The sequence below is a fragment of the Podarcis cretensis genome, assembly GCF_951804945.1.
Source record: "Podarcis cretensis genome assembly, chromosome: 12".
Classification (NCBI taxonomy): Eukaryota; Metazoa; Chordata; class Lepidosauria; order Squamata; family Lacertidae; genus Podarcis; species Podarcis cretensis.
Genome location: NC_137181.1, coordinates 10,930,699 through 10,949,119, shown reverse-complemented (window position 1 = coordinate 10,949,119; position 18,421 = coordinate 10,930,699). Strand labels below are relative to the sequence as shown.

Here is an 18,421-nt window from a genome sequence, read left to right as displayed (position 1 = left end):
GAAAATTCAGACATGTGACAGCCCTAAGCTAACTAGGGATATCAATTCAGGTTTCTCCCAGTTTTTTTCCAACCTTAAGTCTAGCTTGTCACATTTTTGCATCAGTACCTTTACCTTTGACACGATCTGGTCACCCTTTTTCTCTTTTATGGAAGAAGAACAGGATATTTCCATACCACCATCATCACAGAGGTGTCTGTGGAGGGGATATATTGATTGAAAATGTATTGTAACTTTCGAATAAATGTTTTGTTTTTTAAAGATTTGGAATATTTTTAAAAAATCCTCACGGATATTTTCCAGCGTTTTTGTGCATACTTCTAATATGCACATATTTTTATGCAATTTCCCCACTAACGTACATATTCTTGCAAGCAATTTCCCCTAATATTGGGAGAGATGATGGGACGCGGGTGGTGCTGTGGGTTAAACCACAGAGCCTAGGACTTGCTGATCAGAAGGTCAGCGGTTCGAATCCCTGCAACGGGGTGAGCGCCTGTTGTTTGGTCCCAGCTCCTGCCAACCTAGCAGTTCGAAAGCAAGTAGATAAATAGGTACTGCTCCAGTGGAAAGGTAAACAGTGTTTCCGTGCGCTGCTCTGGTTCGCCAGAAGCAGCTTAGTCATGCTGGCCACAGGACCCGGAAGCTGTACGCCGGCTCCCTCGGCCAATAAAACGAGATGAGTGCCGCAACCCCAGAGTTGGTCACGACTGGACCTAATGGTCAGGGGTCCCATTACCTAGAAATTGACCCTGGAACTTATGCATGCAATGCATGTACTCCGCCACTGAGCTGTGAGTCATTTACTAACCTATTAGGAGCTTCTTTCTATTAAGAGTCAAACCAGAGATATTTCTAGCCTGGAATTGCCTACTGCTCCATCTGGCAGCACCCTTCCTATACCTCTGCCTAGTCTTTTCTCAACCTTGCTATGAAAATGTGAAACTTCCACTCTCTGAGAATTTGGACAAAAACATAAGTGTATCTGGAGTATTGTGTGGAGGTGGGATTCGTGAAAATAGACTCTCCCTTGGATCTCTGAAAAAGCTTTCAACTCACGTGGCGGTTCTTGAATACGTTTTCTGCCTGTTAGCATCCTTTCAGTCGCACGCTTTGCCTCTCCTTTCTCCTAGTTCTAGTTTTCTGGATCTTGAATACAAAGCGTTGACTTAGACAGCCTACAGCTGCAGCCGTTCCCTTTAACATCACGATGGTCCCTGGGACCTACCTCTAATCCATCTGCAAAACGTTTATTGATTCTCCAATAAGCTTGACACAATGAAAAATTATTTTCTTTGCTGCCTAAAGCCCTTTTATCATGGAAATGGAAACAAACCAGTTGGCGCTTTCTGAAGGGATTTGCTTTCAAAGTGCTGACAAACTGAAGCTACCGACCCCAGTGTTCGTGCTTTAAAAGACACCATTGATCCAACAACACCTAATTTGATCTCTGCTGAATCCTCTTCAGTTTAACTATTTTTGGTGTGTGCTTATGTCTGTGGATGTGTGTGGCGAATATAGGAGGTGCTTAAAAAGCAACGCCACTGCAAGCCATTACTCTTAAGGGTTAGGCTCAAGGCCAGCAGTGGACAGGAGGAATAAGCATAGGATGTCAAAAAGCATCTGATCATAATCTGGGTACAGTATATTTTTCACTGGCCAGGTGGTACCCTACTAAGCCTGTATGTAGCACAGGATGACTGCAGTTTACAATGGGCATCCGTTGAGGGTTGCATGCATTTCACCCCCACTCCCTTTGATCTCTGTCTCTGCACGGCGTTCCATCAATCATGCTTTGCTCCTTGATTTAGTTGGGACTCTTCTAGACACCCAGATTGTGCCCGCAAGCCCCCATTCTGCAGCTTGGCCAGGTGGGATTCCTTCAAGAAGGTAGCTGTGCTTCCGTGGCTCAAAAGCCTATGCCTCTTTGCTACAGATTCCGTGTATTACAGCGGTTCTCAACCTGTGGGTCCCCAGATGTTGTTGGACTACAACTCCCATCATCCCTGAGTTCTGGCCTTGCTAGCTAGGAGTGATGGGAGTTGTAGTCCAACAACATCTGGGGACCCACAGGCTGAGAAAGGCTGGTGTATGATCATGTGGAGGAGCAACATGTATTCTTGTATGCTTCATCTGTGCGATCTGAAATTCAGCCTGCTATTGGGGACAATTGTGACATCTCACAATAAGGATCATTGCCTGTAAAGGTAAAGGTACCCCTGCCCGTACGGGCCAGTCTTGACAGACTCTGGGGTTGTGCGCCCATCTCACTTAAGAGGCCAGGGGCCAGCGCTGTCCGAAGACACTTCCGGGTCACGTGGCCAGCGTGACAAAGCTGCATCTGGCGAGCCAGAGCCGCACACGGAAACGCCGTTTACCTTCCCGCTGGTAAGCGGTCCCTATTTATCTACTTGCACCCGGAGGTGCTTTCGAACTGCTAGGTTGGCAGGCGCTGGGACCGAGCAGCGGGAGCGCACCCCGCCGCAGGGATTCAAACCGCTGACCTTTCGATCGGCAAGTCCTAGGCGCTGAGGCTTTAACCCACAGCGCCACCTGCGTCATTGCCTGTACCATTGCACTATTCTTTTCTGTATAAGCATTATGCAATTGCCTTTCCACCTAAGCAACTGACAACCTAAGGCGATGTTCGATTCCTCTGACCCAGAGGTAGCCAATGTTGTGCATCCCTGACCATTGAATATGCTGGCTGGGACTAATTGGAATTATAGCCAATAATATCTTGAGGGCTCTTGCTTGCTGCACCTGCGCTATACTTAAATCTAGAGCAGGCTTTTTCAAAGCAAGCCCCCGATTTGTGGAGTGCTGTTGCCAGGGTACCAGCAGGGTCATCTTTTTGATGCCATCATTATTCTCCCAGGCATTCGGGCATTAATATTGCTGTGGTTTTGTGCTTCAGTTGTTTCTCGTCCATGAGTTGGGAGCCTGTCACCACCTGAGAACTGTTGGACTGCAACTCCCATCAACCTGGCTAGTCTTATGAGAGACGGAACAAAGCTCTTCTTCTTTCCACTCTCTTCACTCCATGCATAATTTTATACAGCTCTTTCATGTCTCCTCTTACTCACTTTCCCTCCAAAGAGCCCTGAAAATTGCAACCTTTCCTCATGGGAGAATTGCTCCAGCTGCTTTATCAATTTGGTAGCCCTCTTCTGAACCTTTTTGAGCTCTTCTGAATCCTTTTTGAGGTGAGGCGAGCACAATTGACACCATAGATCATAATGCTGGGAATTTTATTTTCAATCCCTTTCCTAATGATTCACCTTTTTCACTGCTGCCGTACACCGAGTCCAACATCTGGCTGCCCCTGGTAAAGAGGGAGGGGGCAGTAATCCTTCCCTCCGTTGAGTTTTTCCTGATTAACATTTGTGGGAATGTTGTGGATAGTAGAAGAGGACATATTGATTAAATATTATCCTACCTCACTCACGCTAGTGAGCTAGTAGCAAAGCACATGCCCTTGTACATAGCAGGAAGCTAGTGGATAGATCCGTTAGAACCATTTGAGTTAAGCAGTCCAGTCTGGCTTGTCCAGATTAGATTGTTCATGGTAAATCCCCTTTAAAGGTAAAGGGACCCCTGACCATTAGATCCAGTCGTGACCGACTCTGGGGTTGCAGCGCTCATCTCGTTTTATTGGCCGAGGGAGCCGGCGTACAGCTTCCGGGTCATCTAGCGAACCAGAGCAGTGCACGGAAATGCCGTTTACCTTCCTGCCAGAGCAGTACCTATTTATCTACTTGCACTTGATGTGCTTTCGAACTGCTAGGTTGGCAGGCGCAGGGACCGAGCAACGGGAGCTCACCCCGTCGCGGGGATTCGAACCGCTGACCTTCTAATTGGCAAGTCCTAGGCTCTGTGGTTTAACCCACAGCGCCACCCGCGTCCCTAAATCCCCTTTAGTTCCCTCTTAAAAACAATAATGACACAACGGTCTTCTTTTAAAAGTAATGATAAGGTTTACTTACATTCAGTTCACTGTATGGTCCTGAAGGCAGGTTTTAACTTGTAGTTGCAGTCACAGAGAAAAGTGTGAGTTCATCCTTTGTGAGGGATGATCCCATGTGCTGCTGGCTGAGAGCCAGCACACAGCAAAAGGCATCAAGATGGGATAAGGTGAAAAAAGGGAAGATGGCTCAATGACCAGGTCTTTTATAGGGTCTGCCAGGGTCACGCCCATCTACCTGGTCACATGTGGGGGGAGGATGCTCCAGACCAGGTGTGACAGAAAGTCCTCCTGGCTGGAGCAACATTCCCCTTTGTATCCACTCTGGGCAAACAGGAAATGTTGTATTTGACTGCTTCAGTGATGTTACATCCCACAACATAGAGGTACCATTCAGTGGTGGGGAATTCGATTTGGCTTGGGGGGATGACCTATGGCAAAGGTATTCAATCTCTTGCTGCCCAAACCATGTCTCCAATCTAAGTCACACTCCCACCTCCTGGTGCTTCTTTGAGCTAAGACAAAACAAACACAAACCATTGGGATCCTATTAACAGATTTCCCACACCTTCTGCCTAGTTTGGCCCAGAGAATGTCTATTGGCTTAGGAGATCTGGATGCTTCATTCCTTTTGCTTACAGTTCTTTCCTTTAGAAACATAATTGAGTTTACACAGATCAATACAGCATCCTTGCAGAAAGTGCCTCTTTCACTATAGACCCAGTGAACATTCTTACTGGCTTAGATTTTTTTCAGACCCAACCAGGGGTGACTTGCTTTGAAATGGACTCCATGGACACATGAGGCTGCAAGTTTCCCAACAGACCATAAAGTAGACCTGGGGAACCTTTTGCAGACCAAGGGCCACAACACCCCTGGACTTCTGTCCCAGTGGATATCAGTTGAGAGGGGGGAAGGCTTTGATGCTGTTCAAAGCATGCAAGCCCAAGAGGATCTGCTGCCCGAAAATACAAGCAGAGCGGGGAATGTCTCAGCAGAGAGGCAGACTGGTGTACCTTGCAAATATGCAAAAAGCGAACCATGCACGTGTGCACACCAAGTTAGCAGAATACAACAGCATTTTGAAGGTTTTAAACGGCTGCAATGCAGAGGTTCCACTTCAGCTGTGTATTAACATCATTTACATTCTTCTGGGGACACAGCAAAGGTGTTGCGTATCCAACTTCATAAGAAAAGCGTCCATGCAGAATGCGGAAGGTTAAACATGATCGGAGTCACTCAGGATTAAATGCACCTCTGTTTCCAATGCACATGAATGATTGTGGGTGCCCATCTCCCTCTCCTGAGGGTTTGTGACTATGTGTGTGTCTGTCCCTGCCCGTTATTGAAATGCAGGTGTCAAGAGCTTTCCACCAGGGAAATGTGGCCCTCAGCCCAAAAGGCGTTCCCCAAATCCCCTCCCTTAGATGAACATGGGGATCTTCTTCAGTTCAGCCAGGTGCCTTTATCAAAGTGTTTCCCCTCCTTTGTGACCATAGAGAGACCAGCCCTGAACTGGAGCCAGGTTTCTTGAAATGAAGTCGTAGCCTGGTCCTTGGACAGCGAATCTCCTGAAGGCCATCCAAGAGAGACTGTGCCTTTAGATTGCGCTAGCTGGCAACGTAATTCCTGGTCCTGACGTCGTTCAAGAGCAAGGGGCGGGCGAGGGGTTCATTTTGCTGTTTAACCCGTGTGCCTCAGTCTGCAACGCTCTTGTTGACCCTCTTTATAGTTTTGGGAAAGAAATTAATTAGCAGGAGCTGCTGCACGCTGTGGAAAATTTCAAAAATGCTTTGCATAACCTTGGGGGGTGGGGATGAAGATCTATTCATCAGATTTTTCTCCTGGGCCGGTCCTTTGCAAACAAGATTAATTTACTCCACAGCCATTTGTCTTCACCAGGACCCCGCGAAAGGGAAAGTGAGGCTTAATTAGCATTTTAAAGTGGGCAGCCTTGAAGTTAATGATATTCAATAACGAAAAATTGTTTTAACCTTATTTGCACTTTTCAATTTACTTATTACAGGCCATCTGTTAAAAATTTAAGCGAGTTCTGTAGGGAGTAGCACTCTCTCAGATTGTCAAAGGAACTCTTGTCTAGATAGGCAGAAGGGCTGGGTGGGTGGGTGGGAAGAGGAAACATGGATACACACGACATTAAATGAGCAGTTGGTATTATTCGCCCCCTTTAGACTTCTGGCAAATGCAACAGAAGGGAAGGACTTAATAACCATTTTCTAACCATCACACTTCTGAACAACGCCGTCATTTTCTGTAGGCTTTAGGTAGGGTCATTATTACACAATGCAGCCCAGTTGTGTGCATCGGGACCAAACCCCATGAGGCACTAGAGATCATCAACTGGATTTGCCGCATTTTAGGATTTTCTTTTTAAACTGTAGGTGGGTGTGCCTTATTCAGTGGGGAAAATGGGCAGCTTGGGCATCTCTGTTTTGTAAGAAGTTAACCTCCCCTCCCAAGCCCTGCCACCCAAAACCGATTCTCCCCCTCTTCTTTTTCTCATACACATACACCCCCAACTCCCTCCCCACAGTGACTGCCTCTCAAGAGAAAATTACAGAGACGGAAGATTCAACCACAGATCTCAAGCAGCTTATCTTGTTTAGCATTTGGTTTAATCAAACAGAGAACCAGTGCATATTTCAGGAACCTCCCCTTCCCCCTTGCATACAATGTAGTACAGAAGCAAGTAAACGGACAAAGGTCAGCATTTTGATGCTCCATACACTTGTGAGAGCCACTTCACATGCATATTCCTAACTTGGTGAGAAACTGTACCCAGAGCCAGCTACCAAGAGAACTTTGCTCTAGTAGCATCAAAAAGCTGTTCTGGAAAAAGGAATGGGGCTGCAGGTTGCATTCAGTTTCCTTTGCTGACCCTTCGCTGCTGAACAGAAGTTTTGCATAATTGCTGCTTTTTGCTCAAAAAAGGTGCACAGCTGGATCAAGGCCACAGATCCCCCTGGGAGAACTAAGGGTTTAGTCTCAGTCTCTCTCTCTCTCTCTCTCTCGCTCTCTCTCCGAAATCAGTAGAACTATTGCCATATTTAATTTTAGCTGTATCAATCACCTTGGTACCTACTTCCCATTCAATCCTTAAACCCAGACTGAGGCCACGTTGAGGCTACAGGGTTAGGAGAAGATGGAAGATCAGTTTGTACTTGATGGTGCAGAACCATCTTTTTGCTTCTATATATTTTTTTTGCAGAATAAGAAAAGGAAAAAGAGAGAAGGGGCAGTGTGTTTTAAAGCAGGTACATGATGCAACATGTAGCTTGATTCTTATTGCTCTATTTTTAAGCATTCAGCAGAAGCCCAGTAGCCATAGAAAAACCTATTAACCCTATTCAGTAGCATACTTAACCCAGTTGTTAATCCAGCCCCATGGTAGAGCAAATTCTGGTCTTTATTCTTCTTCTTGCAACCCTCATTCCCTGCCCCATTGCCTCCCCCTTTGACAGCTGAATCCTTTAAAAAGTTTACAAATCACACCATGGAGTTCATTGGAACTTACTCCCCCCCCCCAAAAAAAAGTAAATCTGCTCTGGATTACAGTTTTATTCTGAAAAAGCCAAGCGAAATATAGCTCCACGCCCCATTCTTTTCGAGTTTCCATAATCGGCTTGTCGTGACAGAGTTCGCTCATTTACTAGAGGTTATCCATGTTAAGAGAAGTTATATTTCCATCTCTACCTGACGGCCCATGAGAATGGTGACTCCAAAGGACTTCAAAGACTGAGAATGAGCAGGTAACCTCAGCTGACATCAGACCCATTCCGTATGCACAAATTAAGACTGTTTTGCTAAATATTACTGCTCTTCTCTTGTCTTCTCCCAATATGGGGGAAATGATCAGTGCTTTTCTCTAGGGGTACTCAAGGTTATGCAGTGGGTACTTATTGTAACAACTTCATATTTTTCTTTTCTTTTTTTTTTAAAAAAAGAAGCACTGGATATTATTAGTTTTATTTATTAACCTCATTATGTACTTTGTGTTCTTGTACTTTTATGTCGTGAACCGCCCTGAGACCTGTGGATGAAGGGCTATATACAAATGTAATAAATAAATGAATCAGTATTAATTCAGTTTATGCATCGTAGATCTAAGAGACTAATGACTTACATTAAAAAGGAAGAAGCGTGTACAGAAATACATTGTACCATAAGGGTGGGATTCATGTAAAACTTTGACATTTCATACAGCATATTAAAATGCATTTATTACTGAAAATAACATTCAGAAATACATGCTATTAGGGAGCATGCTTTGCAGAGATGAGTATGCTAGGCAAAAGTTTCATACAAAATGTCTATAGAGGGATAAGGTAAAGGTAAAGGGACCCCTGACCATTAGGTCCAGTCGTGGCCGACTCTGGGGTTGCGGCGCTCAACTCCCTTTACTGGCCAAGGGAGCCTGTGTACAGCTTCTGGGTCATATGGCCAGCATGACTAAGCCGCTTCTGGCGAACTGGAGCAGCGCACGTAAACGCCATTTACCTTCCTGCCAGAGCGGTACCTATTTATCTACTTGCACTTTGACGTGCTTTCAAACTGCTAGGTTGGCAGGAGCAGGGACCGAGCAACGGGAGCTCACCCCGTCGCAGGGATTCGAACCACCAACCTTCTGATCGGCAAGTCCTAGGCTCTGTGGTTTAACCTACAGCGCCACCAGTGATAGAGGGATAAATTCGCACAAATATTGAGGAAGCTTCATGAGAACTTGGGGGTGTGTGTGTGTGCGTGCTGAATCATAAACTGGTAATATAACTTGCATTGCACGTAACTTAGTCCTCTCAGGTTCCTGGAAGATGAAGATGGAGCTATTCCTGTTAAGAGGGTTGATGTCAATTTTGATGGTCTGCTCCTGGTCCCTTGTGAACATCACATCCACATCACCAGCTGACCGCACAATTTGGAACGACAGGCAAGATCTGCTTAAGAGTCATTTTAAAGGTCACAGATGGGTTATGTTCCCTGATCTGTGCAAAAAATAATAATTAAAAAGAAGCTCTGTGCACTGGCTGATCACTTGGGCTCTCTAACTCTACCACCATTTTATTTACTTTAGGATTAATTGCCAGTAAAAGGTCATTTGATCAAAAGAAGTTCTCCGAAATCCTTAGTGGCTTCATGAACATTTTGCCTTAGGGGTTTGACAAATTGTTTCATCGGTTTATTTTTAATATGACAAAACAGAGCTTGTTAGACTGAGTTTCCTACAGCAAACACAAGCAGATTAAGCTACGTGTTACTATTAGCCATGTGCAAAAGCCCACAGGACGGAATCAGTTCCATTATATTAGCCCCCAAGGAGTGGGTTTTCTTCGAAAATCTGTTTGCTGAACCAAAATTGGCACGCACTCCTGTAGTGCACTGCTCTCTCAGTTGGTCAGTGTGATAAGCACCATTGGTGTTTTTTATGAATGTGTTTTAATATCTGTGGTTCCATTATATCATGGACTTCAGAACATTTTGGCATTCAATGCAATCAGATGTTTTGGCAAACCATCGTTTATCATTGCAAGAATAAACAGCGGTGAGGTCTGGGCTCCCCCACCCCACTTCCTTCATATATGGTTTGGGATCCAGGTTTGAGAGCAAACTATGGATTGCACAAACCCTCATTTGTTGCAAATGAGAAACTGGTTTTCCATGAAGTAGGAGCTCTCTCAACCTGGGCTACTCTCTTCCCATGAAGGAAGAAGCAAAAATGAGAGGGGAACACGTTACTCTAACATTCACACTGCTTCTAATAATGATGAACTATGTTTCTTATCTTAAAAAGCAGAGACATCTCCTTGGCAACAAAGGTCTGTATAGTTAAAGCTATGGTTTTCCCAGTAGTGATGTATGGAAGTGAGAGCTGGACCATAAAGAAGGCTGATTGCCAAAGAATTGATGCTTTTGATGCTGGAGGAGACTCTTGAGAGTCCCATGGACTGCAAGAAGATCAAACCTATCCATTCTTAAGGAAATCAGCCCTGAGTGCTCACTAGAAGGACAGACCCTGAAGCTGAGGCTCCAGTACTTTGGCCACCACAGGAGAAGAGAAGACTCCCTGGAAAAGACCCTGTTGTTGGGAAAGATGGAGGGCACAAGGAGAAGGGGACGACAGAGGACAAGATGGTTGGACAGTGTTCTCGAAGCTACCAGCATGAACTTGACCAAACTGCGGGAAGCAGTGGAAGACAGGAGTGCCTGGCGTGCTCTGGTCCATGGGGTCACGAAGAGTCGGACACGACTAAACGACTAAACAACAACAACATGTTTCTAATTACTCTCAATACAGTCTTCTCATTGGTTTCCTGATTTTGCAGTGCATCGTAATCCTATCCATGCCTACACAGCAACTGAGCCATCTGTATGTATTTAGCCTGGGCATGGAGATGGATTTCCCATGACATGGTAAAACTACAAGGAATAGGATTAAAAACAGAGCCACAGGTTTCTTACCTTGGGAACAACAATTTCTATAGAACAGCAACCCACCAGCTGAAGACCAGAGCAGTGTCACACCCATCTTTGAAGTCCTGGAGTAGTTTTGATTGTGGCCGGGGTACAGTTGCCCCTTCAACAGAACTGGTAAAGCCCAGGAGTCAGGTTTTCACTTGCGTCTCGGTCTCCTAGAGAGGAAGGCGGGCATGGTTGAGAAAGTAAAAGGCTAGTCCAGGATTGTTTATTCTGACTGGCCACAGCTCCCCAGGATCTCTGGCAGAGCTCCTTTGCATTGTCTGCTTCTTTTGACAACAACAACAACAACAACAACAACAACAACAACAATAATAATAATAATAATAATAATAATTTTTTATTTATATCCCGCCCTCCCCAGCCGGGCTCAGAGCGACTAACAACAATAAAAGTAACACAATTTACATAAAATCACAAGCAATTAATTGAAATGCATTCTAAAATCAATTCATTCTAAAATCAATTCAAAATCAAATTAATGGCAGCCACTGGGCTAGAGTTCTGTGAGAATTACCGAAGGAGTGGGTCAGACTGTGCCTTGGCCATCCTCCATAGTGTAGGTCTCTTCCACAATCTGTCCGGTTGTGCTGCTGCAGATGGGTTTCGTCTCTCTCCGCTCCTCCCAGTGGTCATGTCTCTTCTGGTCATTGCTGTGGATACAGAGTTTGACTGTCTGCCTCCAGGCACTGCTGTCACCTGCAAGAGATTCCCACATGGCGGGGTCGGTGTTGCCAGCCTTCTTGTCATGCTCACAGACATCTTTGTAATGCAGAGCTGGTCTGCCAATGGGCCTGGTGCCTGAAGCCAGCTCTCCGAAGAGCACATCCTTGGGGTCTTCCATTCTGTGGACAGGACCAAGTAAGTGTAGACGTTGCTGAGGCAGGAGTGCAAACATGCTGGGAATGTGGGCTTGGTAGAACACACTGCCTTGTGATACCCCAAATCTTCCTGAAGCAGGTCATGTAGAAGGCATTGGGGCCTTGCTCCTGACAGTGGTGAGTTGCCCACGACTCACTTCAGGGCTAGCGATCCCATGGAATCGTTTGGCCTGAAAAACCACTTCAGGTGACCTGCCAGCCCTCCTAATATTAGGCACCTCTTTCTCTTGCCTTTGACTTGCCTCTTCTCCTTCAGGTGCACTGCTATTGCACCCGAGGTCTTAGTGCTTAGGAAGCAGGAATAAGTGCTCCTTTTTCCTGTTTCCTGACCACTAAGAACCTCAGCGCAGTGGCACCGTGCCAGAACAAGAAGAGGTGCATTTGCGAACACAGTCAAGGGCTTTCCTTCCTATTGCAGCCCTGGGGGATTTGGGTGAAACACACCCAAATAATGCAGCTGAAGGAGAAAATTATATACACAGGAGAACACAACAGCGGGACAACTAAATAAGCAACAGAAATTGGAGCAGCGGATTAAGTGCAGTCAGCAGCACAAGCAGAATGATCAAAGCACCAAAGAGAAGGAAACTCTGGGCTTTTTTTGGAAAGGTGGGATAGATTTAAAAACAAAACACAAACACAAACAATGTCTATGCAATCCAGACCAAAGGCTCAACAAAACAGTAGTCTTGACTCAACATACTATAATATGCATGCACTAGAGGTAAGGATTAGTAAATCTTAACAATTTTGGAATCTTGCAGTTTCTCATTTTTCCAATCATAGTTCTCCGCATTTCTTCATTGGTTTGAGTGTTGTTGTTTTTAAAGAGGCCTCATTAAAACTCATCAGCATTTTAGTGTGAATTTCTCCTAACAGACATACTTCTGAATGCAGTTTTGCCGAATACAGTGGTACCTTGGGTTACAGACGCTTCACGTTACAGACTCTGCTAACCCAGAAATAGTGCCTCAGGTTAAGAACTTTGCTTCAGGATGAGAACAGAAATCGCACGACAACAGCACGGCAGCAATGGTAGGCCCCATTAGCTAAAGTGGCACCTCAGGTTAAGAACAGTTTCAGGTTAAGAACGGACCTCCAGAACGAATTAAGTTCTTAACCCAAGGTACCACTGTATACATATTGGCACAAAGCAAATAATGAATTTCTATATGTTACTTTCACAATTAAATGCATTTCCATGCACACTTGGACCCAACCCAGGTGTATAGGTTTATGTACGCATTGCTTGGCTAGAGAACTGCATTGTGAATTTTGAAGGATGGTTGCATTTCAGTTTTTGTATTGTTTTGGAAAGTGTGAATTAGGTAGGTTCAGCTTTAAATGCAAACTGAATTGAATTTCTCCCCCAACTCTAACGGAAGGTGGGGTGGAGAAATTATGCTTCAAGGCACCGGCTTGGTTTATTTCCATTTCCCCTGGATTCTCGGATGGGAGTTTTTGCCAAAATGGTTAACATAAAAGGATATTGACATCACCATTGGCAAGGGATACAGATCTATTAAAAAGGATTTTCCTCCCTCCTTGCTCTATTCAGTTTACTTCACGGTATTCATAGATAGCAGGCCAATATGTTGACATGGACTGATCAGGTGCAGAGCTTGGGGACAGCAATAGCAGAAGGCAACCTAATTTATTGTGACACCTTCAGAGAATGTCCAGAAAGCACTGTGATAATTTGAAGTTTGGAGTAAATAATGAGGGAGGTAAACAGGAATCGGTGTGGTGGGGCACACAGTGAGTTCAAACTATAAAAAATATTATTATTATTATTACTATTATTATTAGTGCTATTTTTCTAGAAAAGCAGGTGGCTGAACTCACCATGAACACCTCCCTCATTCTCTTAAAATGGCAATGGTACCCACCTGAGAAGTGCCAGAACTGCTGAAAACAGCCATTATTATTATTATTATTATTATTATTATTATTATTTCTACAAAACAAACAAACAACTGCAAGAATTACAGACTGGAGAAAACGCATCCAGCCACACCTGAAGAATTCAGTTTGACAATACAAACCGTGTATCTGGTCCCCACCAGAGAAGAATGGCAAACCAAGCTGATAAGACTGTGCCGAAATGGCAAAACCAGAAAGCTCAGGAACCAAGAAGACAAAAACTTTAAGAAAGAATGGGGGGGGAATATAATTTATTTAGGAGACCACTGTAAGCAGATGAAAACATTAGCAGTATTTAATAACACTTGTAACAATCACTATGGACAATATGGATAGATACAAAACATGGAATTATGAAACAATATGCAGTTGAAAATGCTGACAATAAAATCCATGGAGGAAGATGGGGGAAGTCTGGAGATGCAGAGAAATCTCTAAATCTGGATATTTATTTGGTATTGTAAAATGCTTGTAAAATAAAATAAAAAGTTATTTACAAACCGTGTGTCTGGTTAGGTCAATAACAAATTTAGACTTAGGTTAGGTTACCTATAAGGTAAAGGTAAAGGGACCCCTGACCATTAGGTCCAGTTGTGACCAACTCTGGGGTTGCAGCGCTCATCTTGCTTTACTGGCGAGGGAGCTGGCGTACAGCTTATGGGTACTGTGGCCAGCATGAATAAGCCACTTCTGCCGAACCAGAGCAGCGCATGGAAACGCCGTTTACCTTCCCGCCGGAGTGGTACCTATTTATCTACTTGCACTTTGACGTGCTTTCAAACTGCTAGGTTGGCAGGAGCAGGGACCGAGCAACGGGAGCTCACTCCGTCGCGGGGATTCGAACCGCCGACCTTCTGATCGGCAAGTCCTAGGCTCTGTGGTTTAACCCACAGCGCCACCCGCGTCCCCTTGCATCTACTATACCTGTTCGCAATGAAGAAGAAGAAGAAGAAGAAGAAGAAGAAGAAGAAGAAGAGGAGTTTGGATTTGATATCCCGCTTTATCACTACCTGAAGGAGTCTCAAAGCGGCTAACAATCTCCTTTCCCTTCCTCCCCCACAACAAACACTTTGTGAGGTGAGTGGGGCTGAGAGACTGAGTGTGACTAGCCCAAGGTCACCCAGCAGCTGCATGTGGAGGAGCAGGAAATTGAACCCAGTTCACCAGATTACGAGTCCACCGCTCCTAACCACTACACCACACGGGCTCTCAGGCAAAGAGTCCCTCCAAAGTGACTTTTGGGAAATGGGGGCTCTGGTTTCCAGTCCTGGGTATACGACTGATGTTATATTTTACTATTTATCATTGCATCCTTAAAATACCTACATTCATAAGATCCGATTGGTCAGATGTATGGAGGTGCCCATCTTGACACACAGGGCTGGCAAACGTAACTCTGCAAACTGCTGTCGCTCTCAGTTGCCAGGATACTGTCCTGTTCCAACCAGGCTATGGGCCTGCAGCATGTTAAGCTGGAACTGGCAAGTATTCACTGACCTTCAGCTGGAATCTGGCCAGCGAGATGGTTCAGGCTCCAAATAATAGGGCAGAATGCAAACTCTGGCCGACAGAAGCGGAGTTTGGCTCTGCTGGATCTGGGAGAACTCCCAGGAAGGGCAGATGTTCATCTAACAGAGTCCCCAGAGTTTGACCAGCTCTTTACATCCCTCGGCCTAATAATCGCTGCCAGAGTCCTGCCCGCTGAGCAAAACTATGGGGAAATTAAAGTCTTCGAAGTTTGAAGGAACCTGCTGTGGTGTTATGTACTGAGTTGAATAGGATCCAAAATGCAGCAGTTTGATTGGTCCTAGAACAATAGGATTCGGAATGCAGCAGTCTGATTGGTCCACAGGAGCCACCCAATCCAGCTCCAGGTGGAAGTGAATCCTCATACTGATTGGCCTACAAGAGAATCCCGGAATTAGCCAATCACGTTGGGCCCATTGTGTAAATAATGTATATAAAGCAGACATTCTGGGGGAACTTCCATTCCTCCTCACCACTATGAGCTGAATAAAGAGCATGAAATCCACTCTCGACTCTGAGTAGATTTCATGTGGCTTTCTTGAACAGCTTAAAATTGACCCCTTTGCCTTCTCTAACGCGGAACCATTAGAGGGAGAAGCATTATGGGTAGTTAGCAGCTTAAAAAAAATGGAGTTAGTGGTGGGCGTCATAAGCCTACATACTTTGGACTTTGGCTCCACCCACTTTGGCCATGTGACCCCAGCCACTTTCCCTGGGGAGCTGGGCGCTAGGGGGAAAGGGATTCCTTGCTGCTGTTATATAGGGGTCTTCATAGAAGCATAGAATTGTAGAATTGGAAGGGACCACGAGGGTCATCAAGTCCAAACCCCCTGTAGTGCAGAAATCTTTCGCCCAACATCAGGAACAAATCCACAACGCCGAGATTGAGTCTCATGCTTTACCCACTGCATCCTCCCTGAGGGTTTTCCTTTTCCTGGGGCTTGCTGTTGTGATCATTTGATATTTCCCTTCTCTTTCTTGGGGTATCTTATTTTATTTAACTGATTTTAAAATTGCACGAGATGCACTCCTAATGTGTCCTTTTAACTACCGTATTTTTTGCTCTATAAACTCACTTTTTCCCTCCTAAAAAGTAAGGGGAAATGTGTGCGCGTCTTATGGAGTGAATGCAGGCTGCGCAGCTATCCCAGAAGCCAGAACAGCAAGAGGGATTGCTGCTTTCACCGCACAGCGATCCTTCTTCCTGTTCTGGCTTCTGAGATTCAGAATATTTTTTTTCTTGTTTTCCTCCTCCAAAAACTAGGTGCGTCTTGTGGTCTGGTGCGTCTTATAGAGCGAAAAATACGGTAATTTTACTATTTCATCTTTCCATTGTTGCAACCCACCCTGGGAGCTTACGGTGAAGGGCAACTAAGCAATCTAAATAATAATAAAAACAAAAATTACAAGAAGCGATAATATAATGTTGTTTCCCCTTTCTTTTGCAATCTTATTTCTTTTTGATAGTCCTAACTGTATGATTTGGGGGTGGGTTCGGTGGAAAACATCCGACTGCATGGGCACAGCGGGGGCGGGGAGCGGCCCTCCCCCCAGATCAAGTAAAACAATAGAAATACTGACATGTCAGTTCTGCCCTCCCCAAGAAAAATCCTGGCTACGCCCATGTCTGGCTGCATCACAAGTGCATGTATTTATCGCAGCGAGTAAAAGTTATCGCAAAGTCCCTTTAAAATTCACGCCACAGCCATAGCCCTTCATCGGTTGAACAATGGACGTTCTGTTCAGTCCTGCACTTAAATGCCACTGGCTGAACCTTCCTCTCTCCTAACAATTAGTTCCAGACATACAGAATCTGCAATTCATGGCAGTGTTCGGTATCATAAAATACAATTGCCAATGCTTAGGTTAGGTGACTGATGGGGCAACGGGTATGGCAGGAAGAAACTGCAGCATTTAGAGAAGGAGAGTTAGTTTTCCAAAGCAGAGACATCACCTTGCCAACAAAGGTCCGTATAGTTAAAGCTATGGTTTTCCCAGTAGTGATGTATGGAAGTGAGAGCTGGACCATAAAGAAGGCTGATCGCCGAAGAATGGATGCTTTTGAATTATGGTGCTGGAGGAGACTCTTGAGAGTCCCATGGACTGCAAGAAGATCAAACCTCTCCATTCTGAAGGAAATCAGCCCTGAGTGCTCACTGGAAGGACAGATCGTGAAGCTGAGGCTCCAATACTTTGGCCACCTCATGAGAAGACTCCCTGGAGAAGACCCTGATGTTAGGAAAGATGGAGGGCACAAGGAGAAGGGGACGACAGAGGACGAGATGGTTGGATAGTGTTCTCGAAGCTACCAGCATGAACTTGACCAAACTGCGGGAGGCAGTGGAAGACAAGCGTGCCATGAAGAATTGGACACGACTAAACGACTAAACGACAACAACAACAACAACAACAACAACAACATACAGTGCCCTGAAGCTGCTCTCTTTGGCCCTTGTTGGGTGTGCTTCATCTTTGAGAGCTGACCCATAAAAAACTTTGGGTGCAGGAAGCAAGTGGCTGTCACATTACCTTTATAAAATGTTGGGAGTGCCAAAGTTTCTGCACACCTACGTTATACAAGCCACAAATATTAGTGCATTATGGCAGTTTCCTAAGTTCCAGATGCTCTTGCTGCCCCATTCCTGTAGGGCTTGTTGCTGTTGTTGTTGTTTAGTCATTTAGTCGTGTCCGACTCTTCGTGGCCCCATGGACCAGAGCACGCCAGGCACTCCTGTCTTCCACTGCCTCCTGCAGTTTGGTCAAACTCATGCTGGTAGCTTCGAGAACACCGTCCAACCATCTCGTCCTCTGTCGTCTCCTTCTCCTTGTGCCCTCCATCTTTCTCAACATCAGGGTCTTTTCCAGGGAGTCTTCTCTTCTCATGAGGTGGCCAAAGTATTGGAGCCTCAGCTTCAGGATCTGTCCTTCCAGTGAGCACTCAGGGCTGATTTCCTTAAGAATGGAGAGGTTTGATCTTCTTGCACTCCATGGGACTCTCAAGAGTCTCCTTCAGCACCATAATTCAAAAGCATCAATTCTTCGGCAACCAACCTTCTTTATCTAGGGCTTATTATCCCCCAAAAGGCTGCTTATTAGACATTTGGCAGGGATCAGCTTAGGCTGGGAGTTCCTGGCTAGGATCCCCTGAGCGTAGCTGGTCCCAGTGGGGATTTGCAGTCTGCCCCACTTGCCAAGGAACCATCCGAAGCACACATTGAGTCTCCCAGTGTTTCATTTGCAGCCATGTCTTTACTTGCGTTTGCCCGTTTGTTTGAAAATGTCTGTACAGGGGGAGAGAAAGAGTTAATAGGTGGACCAATAGAAAAGCCAGAGGCGGAGCCTACCTGTTTATAAAAGGGCTTAGCCCGAGGTTTGAGTTAGTTGTTGGTGGTTAGTTGGTTGGTTTTAGTGGGCTGGTTGGTTTGGAACGGCAGTTGGAAAAGCAGTTGGCAGGCAGTTGGAAACAGAGAGACAGTTGGTGCAGTTGGTTCTTGTGTGAGGGGAGGTAGAAGAGTTAGAGACAGGATAAAAATAAGACTAAGAAGGTAAAGAGTAACAACGTTTTGAATGCAGTTGAAGTTTATTTGTGTCTGCAATAAACTACACTCTTCTTTGTTAACTTAAGAACCTGACTGAG

At 45.2% G+C, this 18,421-nt stretch overlaps 1 long non-coding RNA gene across 1 annotated transcript; it reads right to left on the bottom strand.

Moving 5' to 3' along the window:
* Positions 1–8,758: 8,758 nt before the first annotated feature.
* On the bottom strand, positions 8,759–18,193 carry LOC307199369. The gene is made up of 3 exons (XR_013831935.1): positions 18,129–18,193; positions 10,439–10,608; positions 8,759–8,916 (listed from the first exon to the last, which is right to left on the bottom strand). It is a non-coding gene; the product is annotated as an uncharacterized lncRNA (long non-coding RNA).
* Positions 18,194–18,421: the final 228 nt, after the last annotated feature.